Below are 24,808 nucleotides of genomic sequence, written 5' to 3' on the forward strand. Positions count from 1 at the left end.
TGTTGTACCCTACAAACATGACCGCAAACGAATGGAAATGTTGTTAATAATGACGTTATGTTTGATTAAAAACCTCATTTCTAGTAGGTATAAACACGTTATTCACCACCTACATGTATGCATTCTATAAGACTCTTGTTACAATGCAGATCATTTGTTTGAGATATCGATAGGCCATACGAAAGGAAAATATTTTCTTGGACTACTATTTGTTAAATCGTAAAATGCTTTCCTAGGTTTATGTATCATTACAGGAAAGCTTTGGTTTCCCTATTATCCTCTCGCCATTACCAGTGTAAGAACGCGTATTACTTATTTGATATATAACCTGTAAGTCCTTACTTCAAAGCTGTCGTTATCATGTAAACAATTATGAAGACATTGTCATTATAGACGCTGACTAGGCTCCTGGGAACGTTTGACAAGGTTGGACACGCCGTCAGAGGAATAATGGTTCACTTTAAATGGAGAAGGATTGGAATTATTTCCCAGAAGCACACAGACCGGATATGGAAGTACACACGAGAAGCTGTAGAGGAGGTGCTTACTGGTGCTAGTATGACGGTGGCTGTTAGTAAGGAATACAACACTGCCACAAACGACAGTCTCAGGGACATCCTGATGGACGTAGTCTCACTGTCAAGGAGTAAGTCTTACTCTTACCTAAACAATAAGTTGGAACAGACAAATCTACACGGTTTCCAGTGGTTACCAGCCTATGCCTCTCAATGTTAAACTATCTTATACGGCGCTTAGCTTAATATAGGCCTATAATATTATTTTCACTATTTATTTCGTGAATGTATGGGAAAGTTTATATGATATTAAATTATGATTATATATTGAACGCCATTTTGCAGTTATCGTTCTTGCTGTACGGGGTGAGACACTGCGGCAGCTGATGCTCATAGCTCATGACATGGGGCTGACATCGGGGACCTGCATGTTTATTTGCGTTTACTATTATGACTCAACGAAAACCTTTGGTGACATTGCATGGAAACAGGTAACGATTTCTGCTTTCAATATGTTATTTCTAATATAACGTTATATATCATGCATTTGAATATTTCAGTTTCAGTTTAGTTCAGTGTCAAATGCAAAATTTATGTCCCGGAGTTCTGGATCTATAAGGAATTATGTAATAGAAATGTCGCTTTCTAGTATTATTTTAGGGATATATACGGTACAGAAGATGGCAAATCACACGCATGAATACCGAATCAACTACATATACATGTAATATCATAGAAGGGAAGGTGTACTTCAATTTCTAATTGGTTTTAACAATTGGGTAAGTTTTGGGAGTTGAACAAAAATGAATCAATATTAGAACATCCGAAACTGTGAACACTTATTCTCGTGTAAACTGTATAATTCCCTGGCAAACGGAGTTTGGAGGGGATATAAGATTCGGTCCGTATATACGTATGTTACTTTTTTTTGTCCGCGCTCTCACGAGTTCATTTCTTGAATTTGCTACACGGGTTTACTATCGCAACATATCATTTCATTATGGCAAAATCTCAAATTAATTTGAGTTTCAAAGCCAGCGCTTCCTTATTTACAGATTTTCAGCCGTGAGTTTATTTCACACAAATATGATTTAGTCATTACTCTCAAAAGTTTTTTTCTCGGGAATTTCATTTAGGAATTTCAAAAAACTTAAAGTGTGATTTCATTATGTACATTTCTAGAATGAGTTTCAGTTTCAGTGCGATTCACAGAGTTATTGCCCTTAGTTTATTTCACTCAAAGATATTTTGTAAGCACTCTTAAAAGTTTATTTCTCAAGGGAATTTCATGAACCTAGATATACGATTTTATCACAGCAATATCGCACAAACAGCAAATAAAATATCTAGCACATGCTCATGAGCTTAATTACCTTGCATTATAATTTCTCTCATTACATATTGGATCTACAACACACATATTTCAATTTGATATCAACACGAATTTATAAATAATCACCAATTATCCATATTATAATTCATCAGTATGGTATTTCAAAACATTTTTTGATTTTTTTTTCTAAATTTATTTGATCAATCACTCCAAGCATGATGTGTTTTCCTTCCAATTGATAGTTAGGAGCAAGATTGAATATACTTCTGATGTTGTTATTAATCCTCCCGACTTAATCAGCGATTTGACAAGAGTTATACAGTAATTACTTGAATAAAGAAATCAAATATCTATAACAAGTTTATGCAAGTATAAATGTGCTGTTAATTGCGAGGGGTTTTCATACTACTTGTGATACTTTGTTTATTTTTCGACGATTGCGAAACAAGTTATACCAACTTACATTTTGTGTATAATGAATTGCACGACGGGTCTTAGTGTGGGAAGAAACCGGAGTACCCGGTGAAGTCCCACGTGGTCAGGCAGATGATCCCATACCCGTCACGTGCGGTCGGGAATATAACCCCGGCCGCCACGTGAAAGGCAAGTGTGTTACTACTTTACTACCCGACCACCATGTTATATATTCTCAGCGCCCCTATTCATAACAGTTTAGACTTGACACGCATACACTTGTGGCAACATATGTACAATGTAAGGAGGAGATTCCTAAAAATTTCCTTAAAAATTCTTTAATTCAGAACGACGAATATGATGACGCAGCCATGAAAGCATATAGCTCACTGATATTTGTGTCTTACTTAACACCACTGAACAACAATTACCGGAAGTTCGAGGACAATGTTAAAATAAAGTCCAACACTCTGTTCAACTATACGTATGACGCAGATGAAGGGGTAAGCTGGTATTGGTATATACTTTTCTATATATAATATTTGATTCAATACATAGCAAAAAATTACTCAGATCTGCGCTTTAATTTAAAAGCTTAGTATTCTATCATTTGTGCAATGCTCACATTAAATTCATTTCGGAAAAGTCCCTTTGTGACTGTGATTAATGAATCAATCAATAATAATTTGTTTCATATTGTTTTAATTGTATAAGCATATAACATAAGTAAAAATGTGTAAATACCATACATACATTGTTATCTCAAGTTTAACTCTTATCATTTATCATGATAGCTACCGTACCCAGCGGCAAACCTGTATGAAGCGATGTACTTGTACGCATTGGCTGTTAACTCTACTTTAGAAAACGGAAATGACGTCACTGACGGACTGGCCCTTACGCACACACTGTGGAACAAAACATTTTCAAGTAAAACATTGATTTGATATCTGCGACATTAACCGAAGAAATGTTTGGTTTATTATAACAGAAAATAAATGACTTTTCAATAATGACACAGCACACCAACTGTGACATATACAATTATCTGGATTTCAATATCTGGGGTTAATTACCGTAAATATATTTATATAACATACTTCATTTAACAATGAAATGACTAGTACGCAAAACTGTTAGTTATCAAGTGAATATCATACACAATATACAATGTAACGAGTCAAATATTGGTATATTACTGAAGTATATATTATATATAGTCTTGGACTACCAAGCACATATTTTCAAACAATGTTATTTTTATCCAATTCATACCTTTTTCGTTTTGACAGCTGTTACAGGAAATGTTTCATTAAATTCCATTGGAGACAGGCAACAAGGCTACAAAATCGAACAAATCAATGCCGGAGCTAATTTCAGTCTGAAGGTTTGCATTTTACTTGATTGAAACTTCGATTCATGATATCCTGTTTAATCCATATCGTTAGGGAAATAAATAAAGCTAGATCTTTTGCAGTACTTAATAATTACAAATCAATTTTTTTTTTCTACCACAATAGGTTGGTGTTATTTAACCACAAGTGATGGAATAATCATTACCACTGTTGAATAACATTAAGTTTTTACCGAACATGGTATGAACTCTTAGTGCGTTCTGATTGGATAAAATGGTGACCTTTGACCGGGACTACTTTTCAGGCACGCGGTTTATTGTGTTTGATTGGCTAAAGCTCGCGTTTAAATAGCTTTCGAAAAAATAACTAACTCTAGTTAAGAATTACCATATATATCAACCACGAGTTTGTGTGTTCTCTATTTACACCTGGCATCATTCTCCAAAGGGTAACTTTAAAATAAGAGTATTAAACGGTTCTCGGTTAGATGCCATATACAGTGTATGGCAGAAAGGCTATGAATGTAGCAAACTCTCGACATATTTTCCCATCACTTCGTCTGCATCATAATAAGAGACCCAAAGACTTCAACATTCACCTGAGTTGAATTTTGTTTTTATAACACGACCAGCAAAAATAATATTCAAAACGTAAAGAACATAAAACCATCCTATCTAATATGTATCATACAGTTTAGGACTGGAGAGTATTGAATTTCAGCAGGTCGGAGTCTAAACAGGGAAACTGTTTTTTATCATATTTTTTTCGGACCCCGCCTCTCAGCCTCTGGTTATTCTTTAAGGTCAAATATTCATAGAATGTAACATTTTAAGCACGCACATTGTGATTTCAATCAATTTTGAATTTCTAACTGAAAGTTAACAAAATAATTTCCTATAAAGTCAGATAAAAGTAAATGGTCATTCTGAGGCCTGAAGTGTTAAGTCTAAAATACCACTTTCTTTATCAGGAAAACTGAGGAAAAATTAACGTGTCAAAGCATGTTTATAATTTTATTTTTTCAAGCATAAACAATGTATTATCAATATTTTATGATGTTTATGATTATTCTTTCAGATACAAACAATATATGTTTATTGTTATGTTTATAATAAATATTTTTTTCTACTTATCTGACATTTTCTATTTGTCTATAGCAAATTGGTCAGTACTTGTCTGAGGAGGGTTACTTTGAGGAACAAGTGGGCGTTTCTCCAGTCTGGCCCGGTGGAAACATTCCTGCGGATAGTCCCAGATGTGGCTACTCTGGGGAGCACTGCAAAGGTATCATGACCACGACTTAATATAATCTACTTTATTTTGACCCAACATTTCATATCTAGACGAAAAGCCGAATTTTCATTGTAATTATTTCCAATTCATAAGCAGTACACTTTTGAGGGTAATTTATTCTATTGCAGAGGAAGATAGTTATGATGTTGAGATAAATAAATAAAGATATATAAAACATATTTGTTCTGATCTATCCTTTAAAGAATACAAATATACATGCATAATTATAAGATATACGCTCATAACAAAACGCTTTCTAAGTCGTTATTGTATTGGATTTATTAGTCACAAACTTTCAAGCGACTGTGGACCTAGCATGTGTGTTAATGGACGACCACAACCAGGAACCAATTCAATCAATGATATATTACTGGATTCCAATTTTCCGCCGACTATGGAGTCATATCAATTAACGGTATATGGGTGGCTAGTTCTGTGTTAACAAATAATTAACAGTTTCTGGGTGATCAGATTCCTGTTAATGATATAACAATTCAACATTTAGCTGTCATATATAGCTACATACATGTTGAATGTAAACAGCTCGACAGATCAATGCTCATGTGTTAATCACAATAAACCAAATATCCGTAATATTATAAAGTAGACAAATATTACTTAATATATTGGATCCTAGACAGCGGTTTTTTCTCACCTATCCCCTTCTTAATTCCAGTCACATATACAATCACCCACATTTACATGGAACAGAATGCTTGGAATTAGCTTTGTCGCGTATGTAAGACACGGCGACCGAGCCAAAGCTCACATCTTATTGATATCAAGTAAAACATATCATGTACATTTTTTGAAATGACGTTTGTTGAAAAAAACAACAGAGTATCAAAATGGGTTGAAAAACGGACTAATGCTTAAAAATAATTGGGTGCCCTATAACAGTCACTGTCTGTCCATCCGCCCGTCTGTCCGTCTTTCTGTCCACAATGTTTACTCCTGGGTATAACTTTAATATTTAGTGACCAATTCATATGAATCTTGGACAAGATTTTCAGTTCACAAAAATGCGCACTCAGCTAAACAGTTGAAAGTCAAAGTTTTCACGTTCAGAGGTCAAGGTCAAATTTTGCATATTTTCACTGATGCACAATCTCTTATGACATTATGAAGCAAAGTTGTTTAAAGTTAAGCAAGGAGTCTACTAACCAAAGGTCAAGTCCATCAGGTCCGCGGTCAAGGTTTAGTTAAAATTGTGTAGCTTTTTACTGATAAACGTTTGTTATGACACTTTGAAGCAACATAAAAATAAAAACAAAGCCTCTTTATTTCAGGTTTAACAGAAGCAGATATCATCCGTGTCCTAATTTATCTATATTTCAGGTTTAACAGAAGCAGATATCATCCGTATCTTTATTTATCTATATTTCAGGTTTAACAGAAGCAGATATCATCCGTATCTTAATTTATCTATATTTCAGGTTTAACAGAAGCAGATATCATCCGTATCTTTATTTATCTATATTTCAGGTTTAACAGAAGCAGATATTATCCGTATCTTAATTTATCTATATTTCAGGTTTAACAGAAGCAGATATCATCCGTATCTTTATTTATCTATATTTCAGGTTTAACAGAAGCAGATATCATCCGTATCTTAATTTATCTATATTTCAGGTTTAACAGAAGCAGATATCATCCGTATCTTTATTTATGTATTTTTCAGGTTTAACAGAAGCAGATGTTATCCGTATCTTAATTTTTTCATTTGTCGGTGTGATTTTACTGGTTGTACTGCTCAGCTTCCTTTTTCAACAACTGTACGTGAGGTAGGTGGCCCTCTTTGTAAACATCGTCATATAAAGAAAACAATAGACATCTACCTTATATAACGTGTGCAGAAGTTTGGACTATGCATGTCTGTATTCAATCCGAATATATATCGCATTATCTTATATATATGTGTGTGCAGTTTATTTCTCTGAATTTGCTGTATTAAAAAGCTGACTGTTGTTAATCTCAATGGGATACAAAACAATGTTATCCACTTATGACATACATGTATGGCTTTGTAGAAAAAACAACACATAATACCTACATAAAACGAAGCCATCATTCAAACTCAAAGTCAGTTAAACGTTGGCAAAACAAATACAAAAAAAAAAAGATTTGCATGGAGAAGAAAGTGTAACCACTCTAACAGGCATCAAACATGTCTGACTTCCTATCCAATAAGGACACAGATTTTTCTTGAACTCAAGTTTTACAGTGTATATACGATCGACATTACAGTTTTTGTTATTTGAATACAACACATCGTCAATATACCTATAGGTGAAATTGAAAGACATTTCAAGGTCTCTATTTTATGTTCTGATGAGCTCAATATAATCAGCCTCGTATGAAAACAAAAACCAGTCAGAGGAGCATAGTTTGTTCTCATGTGTAAGCCAATAGTTTGTTGGAAGATCAATTCACCAAACTCGCATGTTTGTTAATGTTACATCTCATTCTGTTGCTCGTAAGTGTATCTATGGAAATATTTACATCCCGATAACGTAAATTGTTCACAGGTTCTGCATTGTGTCTGCACTGCATGACACGAGTGATGCATATTGTGTTTTGTTAGTTTTTCTTGTTTGAATTGATGAGCTTTAGTATAAAAACATCAAACAAGTAGGGAGGTTGTTTTGCGGAAAATTGTAAGTTACACCTAGGACCTCTACTATCACTTTGTCTTGGGAATCCTGATCGCAACCGTGTTCAGTTTATGACAACGATTGAGACCGTGGTAGTACTCCCATTATTGAACCTATCAACTTCTACGTATATCTGAAAATAATCTACAAGTTATACTGTATCTTTGAACTCATCTGCAAGAAGATACTTTGACTATTAATAATCCGTTTCATTCGTGTATCAATGTTTGTTACTTTGACTATTAATAATCCGTTTCATTCGTGTATCAATGTTTGTTTCTATGCAGTTTTTTATGCTAAAACTACTGAAGAGTTCCAAATTTCGGAACAATCCATAACCATAGATAGGCCTTACTACCATTAGATCGTTGGCATAATTAATATATATCGCTGTTAGAACTTTGGAATTATCTATTCATTCTTGCTTAGGAGATTCCATATATTTGTAAATTTATATTTCCATTGTAGGAAAATGAAGAATAAATTGAAGGAACAGTTCTGGAGGATACATACAGATGAAATAACTTTCAACACAGCATCTCTCTTCACATTCTCTTCGGTAAGTGGCTGTGACTAGGTTATGTGATATAGACACGAGTTTCAGGTATGGTGTAAAGCTAGAAACAAGTTTGTCCCATTAACCCTGATTCGCGCCAGTTACCATGTCTTACTTTCCTTGTTGTATTTGTGATTCATCTTTTATGCATTATCATGCAGTAATTTCAAAGCTTCATTTTGATTACAGACATTAATACTGTTATAAAATTGTCATCATATAATATGTTTTGCCGGAAGATGTTGTTCCAAGTAGCATGAACCGCATTTTTATTTGATAAATTATATTGAATAATTGGAATTTAATGATTCATGATTATATATATATCCTTTAAATATGCACCATACGCTGCCGATTTTACCATTCTAAAACTTGAAATGTTACTTTGCACCTGAAGAGCAATTTTTTAATTTGTTTTTTCAATGACAAATATTCTTAGTGCGCTAATTCAGCATGGCACAAAATTCGGTTATGCACTACAATTTGAGTACGTTGAAACTCGTACGTTTACAGTACATATACCGGGCTCTATGGATAAATGTTATAGTACAGTATATATATATAACGGTTATCAGTGAGAGGGGATAACGATACAGCATATACCGGGCTCTATGTATAAATGTTATAGTATATATATATAACGGTTATCAGTGAGAGGGGATAACGATACAGCATATACCTGGCTCTATGTATAAATGTTATAGTATATATATATAACGGTTATCAGTGAGGGGGGATAACGATACAGCATATACCTGGCTCTATGTATAAATGTTATAGTATATATATATAACGGTTATCAGTGAGAGGGGATAACGAAACAGCATATACCTGGCTCTATGTATAATTGTTATAGTATATATATATAACGGTTATCAGTGAGAGGGGATAACGATACAGCATATACCGGGCTATATGTATAATTGTTATAGTATATATATATAACGGTTATCAGTGAGAGGGGATAACGATACAGCATATACCGGGCTCTATGGATAAATGTTATATATAACGGTTATCAGTGAGAGGGGATAACGAAACAGCATATACCGGGCTCTATGTATAAATGTTATAGTATATATATTTAACAGTTATCAGTGAGAGGGGATAACGATACAGCATATACCGGGCTCTATGTATGAATGTTAATATGTATATATATAACGGTTATCAGTGAGAGTGGATAACGATACAGCATATACCGGGCTCTATGTATAAATGTTACATATAACGGTTATCAGTGAGAGGGGATAACGAAACAGTATATACCGGGCTCCATGGATTTTATAGCTTATATATATATATATATAACGATTACCAGTGAGAGGGGATAACGATACAGCATATACCGGGCTCTATGTATAAATGTTATAGTATATATATATATATATATATATAACAGTTATCAGTAAGAGGGGATACCGAAACAGCAGTAAGCAGAAGACGCAAAGCCAAAACAGGGGAGTACAAGGTAAGATCACTACTTTATATCACGTGTTAACGAGACACTCTTTAATTATTATGTAAGATCATTGCTTTATATCCCTTGTTAAAGCGACACTTTTTAATTATAATGTCCCGATAATTGTTGTGTGTATTAGCTTATATGTTCTAGCTTACTAATTTCTTTTATCAGATGTGACCTCGTCCCCGATTGGCATTTGTCATCAACGTTAAATAGAGCTTGATCTTATTATAGTGTTGTGTTGATTGTACAGCGTCCTGAATATTAGTAAGCCAAAAGTAACATTTTATTCCGGTTTCTAGAAGCAAATACATCAGTTAGCATGAAGACAAAATATAATTATTAGAAAGTGCAGGTGAATTTTATCTTGGTACACTTTAAAGTATCCCTACTAGTATCACAGGCTGCGTGGTTTGTAACACAGTTTTGATCACTTTTTCTTCTCGGTGTTTATTAATGCAATATTAAGAAAGTTAAACGCTATCGATGAGTTGTCCTCAAGAATTGCTTACTTTTTAAAAGCAAGCAACTGGCAGAATTTAATCAGTATTAGGTAGCGATAACGGTGGAAATAATTATAAAAGTCAGGATGATATGATCTCCCTATAAACAATAGTCAGTTGGCGCGGTCAAATAGTCCTCAGGTCACTGATAACATATATAGCACACGTGTTGGCCTTGTGTAATCGTATATTAGTGTATATCATGTTTTATTGGTTTCCTAAAGGGATCGACGGTTTTGATTAAAACTTACGATAATGTCTTTCCCGACGTCAAGGCGGATGTCAAAGAATTCCAGAAGGTTTGTACAAATAAAATCCACCTAATCTTATTCTTCGTTTGATGTGGTTATTGAATTTTATCATTACAAGACATTTTGGTAAATATCTTGATTTCATTTGCTTTATATCGTCCATATCTATGTAAAATACACATGAACACGCTACGGAGGACGGGAAAATCAATATTTGGTCACTCGAGCACAAGAAAATCTTTAAAAATGTAATAAAATATGTGTTAGGTCTGCTTATTAAGATGAATATATATATTTGTATGTGATGTCTTTTGTAAAGCCTTGAAACATATCTATTAAATGACCAGATTAAATCAGCATAAATGATTAAACAACTTGTTTTAGTTACGGGAGCTAGATCACAGGAACGTGGCCAAAGTACTCGGATTTTGTATTGATCCTGTTTATTTGTATATCATCACGGAGTTTGCGTCAAAAGGAAGTTTAATGGTAAGTTTGACCCCATCCTTACCCCCTCCCCAACCCCTGTAATTATAGTTATATTTCTATGTGACCCCATCCTTACCCCCTCCCCAACCCCTGTTATTATAGTTATATTTCTATGTGACCCCATCCTTACCCCCTCCCCAACCCTCGTTATCATAGTTATATTTCTACGTGACCCCATCCTTACCCCCTCCCCAACCCTGTTATTATAGTTATATTTCTACGTGACCCCATCCTTACCCCTCCCCAACCCTTGTTATCATAGTTATATGTCTACGTGACCCCATCCTTACCCCCTCCCCAACCCTTGTTATCATAGTTATATTTCTACGTGACCCCATCCTTACCCCCTCCCCAACCCTGGTAATTATAGTTATATTTCTACGTGACCCCATCATTACCCCCTCCCCAACCCCTGTTATTATAGTTATATGTCTACGTGACCCCATCCTTACCCCTCCCCAACCCTTGTTATTATAGTTATATTTCTACGTGACCCCATCCTTACCCCCCTCCCCAACCCTTGTTATTATAGTTATATGTCTACGTGACCCCATCCTTACCCCCTTCCCAACCCTTGTTATTATAGTTATATGTCTACGTGACCCCATCCTTACCCCCTCCCCAACCCCTGTTATTATAGTTATATGTCTACGTGACCCCATCCTTACCCCCTCCCCAACCCCTGTTATTATAGTTATATTTCTACGTGACCCCATCCTTACCCCCTCCCCAACCCCTGTTATCATAGTTATGTTTCTACATGAACCAATCCTTACCCCCTCCCCAACCCCTGTTATCATAGTTATATGTCTACGTGACCCCATCCTTACCCCCTCCCCAACCCCTGTTATTATAGTTATATTTCTATGTGACCCCATCCTTACCCCCTCCCCAACCCCTGTTATCATAGTTATATTTCTACATGACCCCATCCTTACCCCCTCCCCAACCCCTGTTATCATAGTTATGTTTCTACGTGACCCCTTCCTTACCCCCTTCCCAACCCTCGTTATCATAGTTTTGCTTCTACGTTACCCCATCCTTACCCCCTCCCCAACCCCTGTTATCATAGTTATGTTTCTACGTGACCCCTTCCTTACCCCCTTCCCAACCCTCGTTATCATAGTTTTGCTTCTACGTGAGCCAATCCTTACCCCCTCCCCAACCCCTGTTATTATAGTTATATTTCTACATGAACCACTCCTTACCCTCCCAAACCGCTATAATTATAGTTATATTTCTACGTGACCTCATCCTTACCCCTCCCCATCTGTGTTATAGCTATGTTTCTACGTCCTAAATGTTTTATATGATTCATAAAGGGACATGTCCAAGATATCTAACTTTCTTTTGTGATTTTTACTTCAAAATTCAAACAAATTTTTATTTAATCTTTGTCGTATTCATTCAGGATATCCTTGAAAATGAAGACATTCATCTGGACTGGGATTTCAAATACTGTTTGATATGGGATGTGTTAAGGGTATGTATGATATTAAACACATATCTTCATATTAAATATCTATAAACATACTTTCACACGTAGTATTTAGTAGGGAACTACAACGTTAAGCATCTATTTTTAATGTCTCTTGGACTACATCATGATGGGGAAACTGCGTCACAAACGTTACTAAGAGAACAACAACATGGCGGATGCATCTCTCGCCTCCCGGTATGTCTGTCTTACTTTTTACTCTTAACTCACGACTTCCCATTTATCGATATGGTGGAAAGTACACATGATGCATCCAGGATTCTTTGACTGGTAACGGATAATTCTCAGAATATGTGGTAGTTTCAAACATTCAAAGACCATCTTCGTATCATTGTAACTTTGACGGTGTCTTCGTTAGAACGTTGTGTTACCCGACAATTAAAGCTTAGATGAAATATCAAGATCGAATAATGTTAAAAACGTGTTCATTTAAACACGATTCCCTTATTTACTAGTACATCAACATTTTTGTTTGAAAACGGCAAATGTTATTAATCATGTTTCTGTGTGGATTATTGCTACAACTTTACGTGATCGTAAACTCCGTCAAAGTCAAAGGAGGATAGTCTTTGAATGTTTGAAGCAACCACATATTCTGTAAATAATCCGTTGCCAGTCAAAGAATCTTGGTTGTATCATTTGTACTTTCGACCATATTGATAAATGGGAAGTCGTGGGATAAAAGTAAAAAGTAAGACAGACTTATCGAGAAGCGAGAGGTGCATCCGCCATGTTGTTGCTCTCTCAGTAACGTTTGTGACGTAGTTTTCCCACCGTCAAACATTGACGCGAACAATATAACGATGCAGTTTTTTGAGATCATATAAAGATTGATACGTCGAGATGCAGGTTAGTGAGCTAGTAGAGTTTCCTTGTTGACAGAAAAATAGAATGATATAAAGAAATGATACAGGTTTTAGAATCTCTATCGTTTGGTAAATTAAAAGTACAGGGAATCCCAAGTTAAAATTGTTGGCGAGGAAAGCTAACAGAACACTTGTCACATTTACAAGAAATTGAAACCCACGCAACACGGGGGTCGGACACAGATAGAATATTTTCGAAGACACGGGAAAGAAAACAATGAGAAAACAAATTAATTGTTCCTAGAAACCAACAACAGCACAACAAAATGGAAAAGATCTGTTGATATCATACTAAAGAGTAACAAAGCACTGAGAATATCAGAACGGTGATACGAAAAGGACATATTAAAATGTAGAATTCCTGACAATTTAGACTCACTAGAAAGAAAAGAAAACTTAGGAAGAAGTGAAAATATAACAGGAAGAGGAATGAGCAGGATTAATTTATGGAGTATCGGGTCTACCATGGGGAAGACAGATAATTCGTATAGCGAAACAGAATTGAAATCTAGCCCATGAGAGACCCTTACAGTATCTAGTACAGTATACTAATTACTTTTTTAGTCAGGGGAGATACCAAAACATGAAATTAATCATTTCCAACAATATATCTAATATTCACAGCTATAACCTACACGCTGTTATGGTAATTAGTGTATGTGTCGACTACGTTACATCTTAGGGAAAGAAGTACGAAAGTTTGTGCATCTCCTGGCCTCAAATTAGAATCGGTGTATCCAGATGGCTTCGTTCACCTCCGCTGGAAAAGGCTGCTCACTGTAAACTAAATTGGAAGTGTTCCAGTCAATACCATCATGTCGTATAATTAATCCAGGACCGAGATTGTCGACATTCCGATCTAGTACATTTTCTTCCTTTAAATGTTTGTGTGTCATCCTAGTTTGCCCTGCTTATTATACTAGTTACAGTACCACTTACTAGTAAATGGAAGTTCATCCTCACCACCCGAAGAAAATGGTTTGTAATATCCAAAAAAGTCTGATATCGACAAAGAGTAGAACATTTTTTTGATTGGGTTATTCAATGAAGAAAGCGTTGTTTGTTCACGAAGCTTACTAATCATATCATTCAAGGGACTTGAGTACATTTTCCACAGCGGCATGAAGTATCACGGGAACCTTAAGAGCTCCAACTGTATTGTGGATGGTCGCTTTGTCCTGAAGCTAACTGATATTGGACCACGTCGTTGGATCAACTTAAAGCAAACATGTGCAAGAGGTAGTTAAGTGTATTACTTATGTTAATTGATGTCCTAAATATATACAAGCTCATCCTGAGCTTTACGTGTATTAGTCGTTTCTACATGTGCACGGGTGTCCATCGCGTGGAAACACGAATTTTGCAGGTAGGTGGATGTTCCGCAAGTGCATTCAGTAGATATCGGACTGTTCATCTCTGAGACATCGATATTTTCTTTATAAGGATGTCGATTTGATATCGTTGATTGTGAGTTTGTGGCCAAGACATTTGCGGATTGGAGGGGTTGTCGATAAAAAAGGAACCTAACCATTACAACATGCTATATCGCGGTGTTTTGTGATATCTATAATTTTGTGTGATAATCTTTTATATCTAGATTTGCTGTGGACCTCTCCAGAAATCCTTAAATATCAAGGACCACGTTCTTCGTCGATGGGTCAACAAGGAGACGTCTATTCCCTTGGCATCATGCTGCACGAAATTCTACAGCGTAATGGACCATTCGGTGTTGAAACAGTGGGAGTCACCCCGGAAAGTGAGGGCATCTTTTTTTAGTAAATGCTGTCGGCATGGAACAGTTAATGTTTAACATAAGACAAGATATACAGGTATCAAATATACATGGAATAAATTGATAATGACTCGGCATTGGAGGCACGGTGGTTTAGTGGTAGGACGCATTGCTACGTAACCGTAGGGTCGCTAGTGTGAGTCCCAGCACGGCCTGTGTTGTATCCTTGAACAAGATACTTTACTCCGTTGTGTTCCAGCCGACCCATCTTTAGATAAGTACGTGGTAGGTCGGTGCAATAAGTGTCGTGTGTAAGTTGCAAGAGCTGAAATGGCAGCTCCGGCTGTAACCTCCCTAGGGAGTCGAGAAAGACCATGGCTGGTTACTAAAGGCCAAATAACCACGGATAGTAATTTATATTTACATTTACACTGCAGCCCCACTATATAACATTACCAAGCTCACTTGAAGGTTACGAGTCCATAACTTCCAAACCTTTATTATGACGTCATTACTATAGTGACGTCATAATTGTTACGTCGGTGATAACGAAAGATGGCTGTTGAAAAGGCTGTTCCGTCTTTGACGATAATACTTTGTTCATTCATCGTAGGAGTAAAATTCCCGGATATAGTCTTTAAAAATCGTTGTCAAATGTAAATATAAGCATTGAACTGCTTTCATTTTGAAGTTATGGGCTGATGAATGTCAACTGAATAAAGCAAATTCAACATGAAGCGCTAGCGCGCTTCATTAGATTTGCCTTTGTCCAGTTGGCATTCATCAGCCCATAACTTCCAAATGAAAGCAGTTCAATGCTTAAGTAAATCACTTTGAGACGGCTATATTGCAGTGATATAGCGGTATGTAAAACATGAAGTTATAATGAGTTATTAATAGCTATAGATATTATATTGCTTATACTATTGAACATCATTGTTATATTGAAATGATTAAAACAAAGACATATTTCTTTAGTTCATATTGGGATTGAACCGCGTTTTTATTGCAATGGGTACAGACATATTCTATATATCGCGTTATATTGAATTTTTCTGTATCCCATTGCGTTCATACCACCGTAAACGCAATAAAAACACCGTTCAATGCATATATTTACATCAAACAAATCGTTTAAATACCGTACGAAGAAAATAAAAGTCATGATGTGTTGCAACGTTGGTAACTACAGCTGTCGTGGTTGCTAAGATATAGTTCCAATGAATCTACGTAAAGACACCAGTATTGTTAACAAAATTATAAGAAACAACTCAACTTGCATTTACAATTCATTAAGATATTCACAAACCACAATTCCCGTTTCGCATCAACTATGATTGTCAAGCATAGCGGTTATTGGCACCGATATAGTAGTGACGTGGTCGATTGTTCTATAGGAACTGTACGCTTCAGTCATTTGTTGTAAGCTTACCTCGTAAAGAAGTTAAATATCCACTTATTTCCGCGATCTTCATTTTAGTTTTTGACAAAGCACTCATTTGACATTATATTTTTTACAGAGGTCATCGGGTAACAGGACAAAACGCTTAAATTGCGTAGATCAGTCCTTTGAAAATTCTGCCGTCTAGTTGACGTTCCGGTAACGTCACAAAGAGACGACGACATGATTATGTTACCGATTTCCGCGGTTATTAATCCGATGAGCCTTTTTTCACTGCTTTACCCTAATTTTAACGCAATAAATACTAAGCTGAAGAAGGAAGAGTTGTAAATATATCATATTGATATTAAAAAGATTAATTCAACTGTGCATAGTTTCTTTACATATAGATATGTCTGTTTGATTCCCGAGGAAAAAAATAATGGGGCTCACTTAACCGTCGTCATATGTATTGTATCTATAACTCCTATGTAATTATCAATGTGTATCTCCCAAGGTCCCAGAATTCGAAGTTCATTATTCAATCGTTAAAAACCCCTGTTAGTAACAGATCACTCGCATCCGTTAAGGAAATAAGAAAACAACAACATTTTCGAAGTAAAATAAAAAAAAACTCAGTTTTTGGTTATATAACTATGGATTAACCTATATTAACCTATTATACATGGACGATATTTCGCAAAGTTAAGGAGTACCCAAAACAATATACCAGCCAGATAAATGTACTTTGTTGAAGTGGTGTAAAGATGTTGTCTCCAGTACAATTTGTTTTATTTTATATATTGAAGACATCATCGATTCTGTGGTTAACAACAAGGTGATGGAGCTCTTCAGACCGACGTTTGAAGTCAATACGTGTCCAGTAGAACTTATCACATTGATCAAGGGGTGTTGGACTGAACTTACCCGAGGATCGGACTTTACTTAAAGATGTTGTTAAGAGACTCAACGAAATCACTCAAAATAAGTAGGTATCGAATTATAATCTAAACAGTTTTAAATTTAAGGCTTATATTCAAAATAAGAAATTGCCGGAAGAAGGACAATAAAATCAGGTCGCACAATGACCTATGATAGACACAATTATAGGAATTGCTAAAAAAGTACATTTGTGAATAATTCAGTTTGGTTTTTACAGATTCAAGCAAGACAACTTTTTCGATAACCTACTTAAGAGAATGGAGCAGTACGCGAACAATTTAGAAGAAATCGTTGGTCAGCGAACTGAACAATATCTACATGAAAAACAGAAGGCCGAAAATCTTCTTTATCAACTACTACCAAGGTAAGTCATCGTTATTTGATAAATTTACAACAGCTATGTTGTGTAAACCTAAATTTCCCTAAATCAAATGTAAGTTTATCCGTCAGCTCGTCCATCTCGTTGCAAAGATCAGACGAGTTCCCAAACGATACTATATTGTCATGAGTGTGACACATGCCACACCCAAGCATGCAAAGCATTCGTACATATAAACTTCTGGAATAACTTTAATATTATTTTAGTTCTGTTTTTTCTCTTTGTAATGTAATCATGTAAGCCTGACATACTGATGATCATATCACAAGACACATTTCAATTTTAAAATACAGCGGATATCAATACCTATTCGACTTGGCTGATTTGATGTGTATCTGATTAGTTTTGATTGATAATGTTAAAAAGGAAATGAAGTATAGTAACGGATGCTAGGTTTGAGTTACATTATGTACTGTTGGGAATCATGTTTTAATTTTACCTCGAGAAATATAGAGTATATAGGAATGGTGCTTAGAAATAGACATATTTCCTTGGTCGACCAACAGAAAGTCGGCATTAACGGATATACAATATTAATCACGTGTGCTTCAGATCCATAGCAAACCAGATCCAGTTAACAGGCACGGTGGAGCCGGAATTGTTTGAATCCGTTACCATTATGTTCTCCGACATTGTACATTTTACCTCTCTGTCAGCGGAATCTTCTCCCATGGAGGTAAATTTGACCATATCTTCCTTAAGTATATCCGATATGTGTTTTATATCTATTAATCAATTAATGAAACCTTGCCTTTTTGATATTTTTTTTCTTCAAAATTATAGCTGAAACGATAAAACAATCAATTTAATAACAATGTCTTTGCAATACTTAGATTTAATATCAACTTAGACAGATATTGAAAATGTTCAAATTTCAAGTTGATGTCTACGGATATATATTGTTAGTGTCCACGGCTACGGGCACATATTGTTAGTGTTCATGGTTATGGGAACATATTATTAGTGTTAATTGTTACGGGCACATATTGTTAGTGTCCATGGTTATGGGAACATATTGTTAGTGTTCATGGTTATGGGTACACATTGATAGTGTTAATTGTTACGGGTACATATTGTTAGCGTTCATGATTATGGGAACATATTGTTAGTGTTCATGGTTATGGGTACATATTGTTAGTGTCCATGGTTATGGGTACATGTTGTTAGTGTTCATGGTTATGGGGACATATTGTTAGGGTTCATGGTTATGGGTACATATTGTTAGTGTTCATGGTTACGGGAACAAATTGTTAGTGTTCATGGTTATAGGAACATTGTTAGTGTTCATGGTTATGGGTACATATTGTTAGTGTCCATGGTTACGGGTACACATTGATAATGTTAATTGTTACGAGTACATATTGTTAGTGTCCATGGTTATGGGTACATATTGTTAGTGTCCATGGTTACGGGTACATATTGTTAGTGTCCATGGTTACGGGTACATATTGTTAGTGTCCATGGTTACGGGTACTTATTGTTAGTGTCCATGGTTACGGGTACTTATTGTTAGTGTCCATGATTACGGTCACATATTGTTAGTGTTCATGGTTATGGGTACACATTGTTAGTGTTAATTGTTACGAGTACATATTGTTAGTATCCATTGTGACACTAATGATTGCGGTTTTACAAAAGGTACAGAATTTTCGGGGACAGTATGAGGCAGGTGATACTTCATTAAATATACTCTCAATGTTTTTATTGTAATCATTACTTATTGCAGATAGTTCAAATGTTAAACGAATTGTATTCCGCATTCGATGACACCATTGACGAGTTTGATGTTTATAAGGTAACATTTTACAGCAACACCTCCTTACATTATTTACATTTTTCACTTTTTGGAAATTCACTTATTAATATGTTTAACAATTGAGTTGCATACTGGACAAATACATCTTTACCTATCTACCCGCGATGGAGAGAAGAGTAATTTAAATGAATTTGTAATTTGGAAATAACCTTATATCTTAAATTGTTATATTCATATTGATCATATATATTGATGCCAATTTATATACTGGCGAATTAATGAATTATAATTAACAAAATAAAAATATACATCAAATGTACGATTAACATTAATAAAGACATAGCCGTTAATTTCTTATAAAAAGGTGGAGACGATAGGTGACGCCTATATGTGCGTGTCCGGACTGCCACAGAGAAACACGTACCATTTCAATGAGATGGCTAAGCTGTCTGTATCTATAATGAGACTGTCGGACTCCTTCGTGATCAGACACAGACCGGACATGAACCTCCAACTCCGAGTAGGCATCCACTCAGGTAACATATATATCATAAATAGCTGTGTATCATGTACAAATCTTCGGGTGACTTCCTCGGTAAACTTCATCACAACTCATTAATAAGTATTTGTTTGTTATTATCGGAGTGCTAGACATATTGTTGGACATAGGAAACGTACAGAAGATTACGATCCGAGATTGGACACAATTTAATGTACTTTAAAACTCAATAATGTCGTTCGACATCTAATATCAGAAGACATATCTACTCACACGTATCAATTTTATCTTTACTGAAAAACAGATCAATAAATAGCGGACAGAAATGAACATGAATTTTGTGCTAAAGTACACTAATGTATTTATTTTTATTAACGAAGTCTCTAAACTATCAGAATTTAAGCAAACATATCTTAGCGATGGATCTTTATAGAAAGTTTTTATTCTTGGGTATGATGTTGAAAAGAATTGCATTTCCGCAGAATACATCCATCAATCCTGTTATTTTTTTCTTTTATGAATGTATTGTTACTGGACCCGTTAGTAGGGCAATGGGGATGTCAATAAAGTGGAACTTTATATATTATAGATCTATAGCAAGATATGTTTGTATGTAGGATCCTGTGTAGCTGGTGTTATCGGCCAAAAGATGCCCCGATATTGTCTGTTTGGCGACACGGTAAACACAGCGTCTAGGATGGAGAGTACAGCTGAAGGTCGGTAGTTTTGATCTGAACATTCCAGTACTAGAAATTATCAATTATGACCCGTTATTAAAGAATATTAACATCTTTAAATAAAGTGAATCATTTCATATAAGCTGACTACTAAGTTTCGAGACAATAAATACAAACCAAGTTATTTGTGCCATCATTACATGAGCATGAATCTATTTTATTTACGTGCAACGACCATTCGATGTTGGAATGATCGACATTTCTTGACACGACACATAATGTTTATATCCAATGATCGACATTTCTAGAGATGACACATAACGTTTATACCAAATGGTCGACATTTCTAGAGATGACACATAATGTATATACCCAATGATCGATATTTCTAGAGATGACACATGATGTATATACCCAATGATCGATATTTCTAGACCCGACACAATGTTTATACCTAATGATCGACATTTCCTGACACGACACATAATTTGTGTACCCAATGATCGACATTTCCTGACACGACACATAATGTCATAATCTTCACACATATTTTAAATAACCTCTCTGGTGGTATAATAAGACATCCTTGGCTATAATCGAAAATAAACGATAGTTGTAATAAAATATCCATGAAGCAAACTGTAGTTGTAATGGACGCTCAACGATACAGACGATATTTGTAACGGACTCTCAATGATACAGACGATAGTTGTAACGGACTCTCAATGATACCGACGATAGTTGTAACGGACTCTCAATCATGCAGACTATAATTGTAACGGACTCTCAATGATACAGACGATAGTTGTAACGGACTCTCAATCATACAGACGGTAGTTGTAAAGGACTCTCAACATCGTAACGGACTATTCACGATAAAGACGATAATTGTAACGGACTCTCAACATTGTAACAGATTCTCCACGATACAGAGATAATTGTAACGGACTCTCAATAATACAGACGATAGTTGTAACTGACTCTCAACAATGTAACGGACTATCCACGATACAGACGATAGTTGTAACGGATTCTCAACACTGTAATAGACTCCCCACGATACAGACGATAGTAGTAATGGACTCTCAATGATACAGACGATAATTGCAAAGAACACTCAACGATGCAGGCGATAGTTGTAACGGACGCTTAACGATACATACGATAGTTGTAACGGACGCTCCGATATACAGACAATAATAGTAACGGACGCACAATGATACAGACGATGGTAGTAACGGACGATCACTGAAACAGATGATAATAGTAACGGACGATCATTGAAACAGACGATAATAGTAACGGACGATCACTGAAACAGACGATAGTTGTAACGGACGATCACTGAAACAGACGATAATAGTAACGGACGATCACTGAAACAGACGATAGTTGTAACGGACGATCACTGAAACAGATGATAGTTGTAACGGACGATCACTGAAACAGACGATAATAGTAACGGACGATCACTGAAACAGACGATAGTTGTAACGGACGATCACTGAAACAGACGATAGTTGTAACGGACGATCATTGAAACAGACGATAGTTGTAACGGAAGATCACTGAAACAGACGATAATAGTAACGGAAGATCACTGAAACAGACGATAATAGTAACGGACGATCACTGAAACAGACGATAGTTGTAACGGACGATCACTGAAACAGACGATAGTTGTAACGGACGATCATTAAAACAGGCGATAGTAGTAACGGACGATCATGAAACACACGATAATAGTAACGGACGATCACTGAAACACGATAATAGTAACGGACGATCACTAAAACAGACGATAATAGTAACGGACGATCACTGAAACAGACGATAGTAACGGTCGATACATTTAAGAGGATGCCTACTATTCTATATTTTCTGGTACTGCGTTTCATAAAGACCTCGATACAGAAACAAAAATATTCCAATGCAATATATTATTGTTTGTTCCTGTTACATTCGTAAAATGAAATGTCAATGTCCAATGTGTCCTTTTATAATTCTTATAGGTATTTCAATTTAAATGCAATTTCTTTCTTTGATCAAGTTGGCAGAGATAATAAACCAACGTAAGAACGATATTGTACATAGATTTTAAATATGCATTTAACAAAAAGAAAAACAAATATTTGTTTATATATTTAGCTTGTTCAATCCAAGTCAGCGACACCACAGCGATATTGCTGATGCGGGATCCGTCAATGGTGCTTACACAACGTGGCCAGGTGGAGGTGAAGGTAAGGTATAAAGGACTTCTGTAAATAGTTATTAGTTACACCAGGCTGTACATATACGTAAACTATTGATATCATTTTATAACTTCGTTAGATTTTAATCATCAACACAACGCTGTCAAAACAAATAAACATTAATTATCTCCACCGCACTGTGAAATTAAATAAAATAATGATAATTTTAATGATCTACATGGCACTGTGAAACAAAGTAAACACTAATCATGTAAACCGCGCTGTGATAGTAGCAAGGTTGTTATTTTTCTACATGCATATAGTTCGATACATATTTGAATGAATAGTGTCCAAATATGTGGGAAAACGGCATACGCCAGAGAAAAATGTTATCAATCGATGACTTTTCTATTACAATTGATAACGTTTTTCTTCGACCGACAGCTAAATGTAAATAAAGGGATTCTTGATCATTGACAATATAGTATAATTGACATTAATTATGTTTGGTAAGCACGAAAATAACAAGCACATAAACAGGGAGTAGTAATATAAACTATTCCAGACTGATTTCGCTAGAATAATATGTTTTGGCGGATTAATGTACAAAATCACGACCTTGTTCATCTTCATGGCTGTTACGGTTTGCCAAAATGCAGCATGACATCAATACAGTAAATTATCTATCTACAATATTTACAACTCTATTCCAGCTAGATCCTATGTTAATGTTAATAGCTACTTGGTGTATTGAATGGCGTTTTTCGGATATAAAGAGGGGACAACTCATAATTCCTATCATGTCTTAGAGAGCAGATAACACAAACTAACATATACGTGTTTGCATTTCGATTGACTACTTATATAATATTGCCACTTTTAGTATTCCGTTAATCTGATACCAATCATCATTATTTACGACGTTATGCAGATCGGAATTGTGCAGGTATTGGAAATGGGTTGTTTTTTTCAGCCAATCAAAATGCGTCTCTTTCCCAGTTAGGATTTTATTGGTTGGTTGAAAAGTCACGTGATCACGACTCCTTACCAGTCACCGTCAGTGTGTAGTGTATATTAATGGGCTGTATTTTAAGCAGATTATATCCGGTATTATTTTCTCCTTCCAGGGAAAAGGACAAATGACGACTTACCTTTTGGACTGGAAACATATTGAAGCAGTCAAATCGAGAGGATTTATTTGTCATGACTAAAAACATCATTAAACACCATCGGAGGGAGATGAATGCTTAATTGTTTATTAGCCGTGTCAAACGGGTGTGTCATAGTCCTCATAGATGAAGTTGACAAGTTGCTGAAGTACATTTCTCTGATGTCAGTGTGAATATGCCCTTATCCGTATTTGTAATACTTTGTATAGATATTCATAGACTGATAGATCATGACTGTACATGATAAGCACAGATGCGTATCAATATTTAAGGACGATATTAAAAGTATTTTGCCTTCCAATATGGTGTCAAGACACTAATAGACCTTTGTACACGGAACTTTAACTAGAATATCATATGAATGTAAAGGAAAAAGGAAGGTAACGTTCGAAAAAAGTACATTCTCATGGTCGATAGACGATGGATATAATTTGAGCTGATGCTGATTGGCAGAGAGAGGATATTTTAGCCCGGCTCAGTAGTCAAATACATTCAACGTCAGTAAATAACCTCTGTGACGTAAAATGTTTATATGTGCCTTGTTAATTGTTGTATTACAGAGATGATATTTTTCTCGTGTTTACTAATATATCATTTTTTGGTTGTATCCTCGTTAAAGGGAAAATAGCGAACTACATGCGACTCGTTATTATATTCCATATTAACATGTTAAAGGGGAAAAATAGCGAACTAGCTCGTTATTATATTCCATATTGACATGTTAAAGTGGAAAAATATCGAACGAACTCGTTATTATATTCCATATTAAAATTTTAAAGAGAAAAATAGCGAACGAACTCGTTATTATATTCCATATTAAAATTTTAAAGAGAAAAATAGCGAACGAACTCGTTATTATATTCCATATTGACATGTTAAAGTGGAAAAT

At 35.4% G+C, this 24,808-nt stretch overlaps 1 pseudogene; it reads left to right on the top strand.

The window, feature by feature from the left end:
- The window catches only part of LOC117333182, a 48,533-nt pseudogene extending 24,545 nt beyond the window's left edge, over positions 1 to 23,988 (top strand).
- The last annotated feature ends 820 nt before the right edge of the window (positions 23,989 to 24,808 follow it).

This window comes from Pecten maximus, chromosome 8 (genome assembly GCF_902652985.1).
Source record: "Pecten maximus chromosome 8, xPecMax1.1, whole genome shotgun sequence".
Classification (NCBI taxonomy): domain Eukaryota; kingdom Metazoa; phylum Mollusca; class Bivalvia; order Pectinida; family Pectinidae; genus Pecten; species Pecten maximus.